The 3850-nt window shown below is 40.6% G+C and overlaps 1 protein-coding gene across 1 annotated transcript in view; it reads left to right on the top strand.

The window, feature by feature from the left end:
- PIPOX (pipecolic acid and sarcosine oxidase) overlaps positions 1–3850 on the top strand; it is a 61740-nt gene that overhangs the window by 37098 nt on the left and 20792 nt on the right. The window lies entirely within an intron of this gene.

The raw sequence follows: 3850 nt of genomic DNA, 5'->3' as shown, positions 1-3850 counted from the left end.
CCCACAGGGATTACCGTCTCTGCTTCTCCAGCACAGAAACCCAGCTGTCAGTTAGGCAACCGGGTTGGCTCCTGATAATATTGTCAGGATCCTTCTGGACTGCAGCATGACATTTGGTCAGAAGAGTACATTAGTGAATGTACTCCTGTGATCCAAAACAGAAGCAAAGGCAAAAAAAAGGGTTTGTTCTTACTTTTCTTTTAAATGACACCTGTACTTTGACTGACCACCATCTAGTTGCCTGTATGTATATTCATTGGATCAGATTGTTAGCTAGACAACCAGCAGTCCTGGTAGGAGAGGTCAGCAATGGCAGGCTCTATATTTTCTTAATATGGGTATGCTTTATTATAGTGAAAATATAAAGTAATAAAGAGAACAAAACATGAAAAAAGAGAAAACAAAAATTCTAGAGAGAAAAGATAAGGAAACATAAGAAATAAAGAGGATGGGGGTGGGTGGGAGGTGGAACAACAGTGTTGAAGGGAGGGTTACTCCTGCTTGCAACCATTGATAGACAATTATCTTAAGCTCCAAGCTCGCTCCGATGATTGACTATTACATCAATACAAATTAGTAAACTAAACATGAGATTGTAGTCCATTATGGGAGCGAGCTTGGAGTAGCGACTACTTTACAACTTTACTCCATGGACACAGGGACAATGGAGAACAAAACTATCCACCCCTAGAAGGAAGGACAGTGTCAGCACCAATTCAGAGATGATTTGAGGATCTACAGCTGAATAATACACAAATAAGGTACATTTTGTTAATAGTTACGTTACTTGAATGCATTTTTAAGTTTCAGCTCCTGAGTTTAGTGTCACTTTAAGCTTTTAAAGTGTATTTCCACTTTTGCACTCAATTTTTTGAGTTATGTTATGTGTTCCCATTCACACGTTTTTCTATGTGAATGGGAACATGTAACAAATATAAAATAGGTGGAACTTTTTAGTTCCCCAAGCATTTAAACATAGTGGCACTGTCATGTACCGCTGCTGGCTGTTTCCTTCTTGCAGCTGAAGCAAGCTAAAACGTTTGTCAACAGCTAAGCCCTAACTCCACCTTTATGTATTCCCCATTATTGCCACTGATGTATATATTCCTGTCACATGAACAGCAGAGGTATCTTTGATTTGCAGGCTGTAATTAACATCATGGCTTCTCCTACTTTATACTGTATGAAAGGCAAGTTGGCTGCACCCAATATGAGAATAACTGGGTGATGGGGGGACAGAAAGGAGAGAGTTAAGGTGCCCATACACTGCTCGATTCTCGTACGAGAATCGAGCTGTGTGAACGGAGACGTGCGACCGTTTCTACTGTACGGTCGCACGTCTTCCGTCGAACCAGCATGTTCGAAAACCAGCCGGGAATTGTACGATTCTCGGCTGGTTAGAACGGTGCTCGGAAGACAAATGCTGAACGGGCCGGTGTGCGCACGCGCACACTGCCCGTTCAGCATTGCGGTCATCGGAAGCCCGCCCCTCAGGGGGGCGGGCTTGCAATGATCGAGAGTGCGATCTGCCTGTCCAAGATAGGCAGATCGTACGTTTTTTTAATCCCTTTACAACCATCGCAAGACTAAGGTCTTGCGATGGTTGTACAGTGTATGGCCACCTTTATTCTTTACTGATTACGCATTGTTAGGTTGCTTATAAGATGATTAGTTCATATTTGGCAGTGGTTAGTAATTATAGGCATGGGCATATTTATAAAGCAGTGAATAATAATTTTACCTTGTATTCACATTGCCACTGCTGGACATTTTCAGGGGCAAATGGGGCAGAAGGGTTATGGTATTAATAGTTAACTAATAATACATGAATTAAGCATTTTCACAAAAGCCAGCAAGTAGTGGAAATTTCTCCTAACTTTCGATTTAATGTACAGCATGATTCTTTGAAAGAGAAACGCAAGTAAAAGATTTCTGGAACTGTCAACTTCCCTAGGGCAATGTATATCATTGCAATATTAGAAGCTCCTCTACTAAAACACAACTCATATCTCTTGCCAGGTCCTTTTCCAGCGGCCCTGAATTTATTTCTAACTAACCATTCAGAACCCAAGTGGTGTGTGCCTGTCAATTTCCATCTACCTTTAGGGATTACTTTTCCCTTTATATGAACATTTTTGATAGAAAAACAACAAGGTCATTTATCTAAAGCAGTGCTGGATGATGCTATAGCAGCCAGTAGGACACTGTGGTCATGCTGCAGTTAGAAAGTTTTGCTATGGTTAATTTTATAAGGCGCAAGCAACATGGCTTCGCAACACTGTGAAAGTTTACTTTTCCACTAGCCAATGCCATTGCTTATGCATCCTGTGCCCTGGTAAATAATCCGCCTTAACAATTCCATTTATTTTGTGTTTTGTGAACCAATATATTGAATACATATCAATGGATATGTATAGGGTAGAGGACGGTGAATACAGCAAACTATTGGACCTGAATTTACCAGCTCAGGGTGATTAGACAATTGAAAAAGTATCTCTAATTGATTACAATGGATTGGTGCACACAATTAATTGCTCTTCACATTAGGGAGCAGATAAGTGAGCTCCCTATTGTCATTAGTAATTTTTTTTTTGTTCGAAAACCAGCCGGGAATCGTACGATTCTCGGCTGGTTAGAACGGTGCTCGGAAGACAAATGCTGAACGGGCCGGTGTGCGCACGCGCACACTGCCCGTTCAGCATTGCGGTCATCGGAAGCCCGCCCCTCAGGGGGGCGGGCTTGCAATGATCGAGAGTGCGATCTGCCTGTCCAAGATAGGCAGATCGTACGTTTTTTTAATCCCTTTACAACCATCGCAAGACTAAGGTCTTGCGATGGTTGTACAGTGTATGGCCACCTTTATTCTTTACTGATTACGCATTGTTAGGTTGCTTATAAGATGATTAGTTCATATTTGGCAGTGGTTAGTAATTATAGGCATGGGCATATTTATAAAGCAGTGAATAATAATTTTACCTTGTATTCACATTGCCACTGCTGGACATTTTCAGGGGCAAATGGGGCAGAAGGGTTATGGTATTAATAGTTAACTAATAATACATGAATTAAGCATTTTCACAAAAGCCAGCAAGTAGTGGAAATTTCTCCTAACTTTCGATTTAATGTACAGCATGATTCTTTGAAAGAGAAACGCAAGTAAAAGATTTCTGGAACTGTCAACTTCCCTAGGGCAATGTATATCATTGCAATATTAGAAGCTCCTCTACTAAAACACAACTCATATCTCTTGCCAGGTCCTTTTCCAGCGGCCCTGAATTTATTTCTAACTAACCATTCAGAACCCAAGTGGTGTGTGCCTGTCAATTTCCATCTACCTTTAGGGATTACTTTTCCCTTTATATGAACATTTTTGATAGAAAAACAACAAGGTCATTTATCTAAAGCAGTGCTGGATGATGCTATAGCAGCCAGTAGGACACTGTGGTCATGCTGCAGTTAGAAAGTTTTGCTATGGTTAATTTTATAAGGCGCAAGCAACATGGCTTCGCAACACTGTGAAAGTTTACTTTTCCACTAGCCAATGCCATTGCTTATGCATCCTGTGCCCTGGTAAATAATCCGCCTTAACAATTCCATTTATTTTGTGTTTTGTGAACCAATATATTGAATACATATCAATGGATATGTATAGGGTAGAGGACGGTGAATACAGCAAACTATTGGACCTGAATTTACCAGCTCAGGGTGATTAGACAATTGAAAAAGTATCTCTAATTGATTACAATGGATTGGTGCACACAATTAATTGCTCTTCACATTAGGGAGCAGATAAGTGAGCTCCCTATTGTCATTAGTAATGCCCTTCCTCCATTTACCCAATATATATATA

The sequence above is a fragment of the Nanorana parkeri genome, unplaced genomic scaffold (genome assembly GCF_000935625.1).
Source record: "Nanorana parkeri isolate BGI_ZX_2015 unplaced genomic scaffold, ASM93562v1 scaffold663, whole genome shotgun sequence".
NCBI classification, from domain to species: domain Eukaryota; kingdom Metazoa; phylum Chordata; class Amphibia; order Anura; family Dicroglossidae; genus Nanorana; species Nanorana parkeri.
Note: the sequence above shows the minus strand (reverse complement) of the source record. Positions and strands in the feature narration are given on the sequence as shown.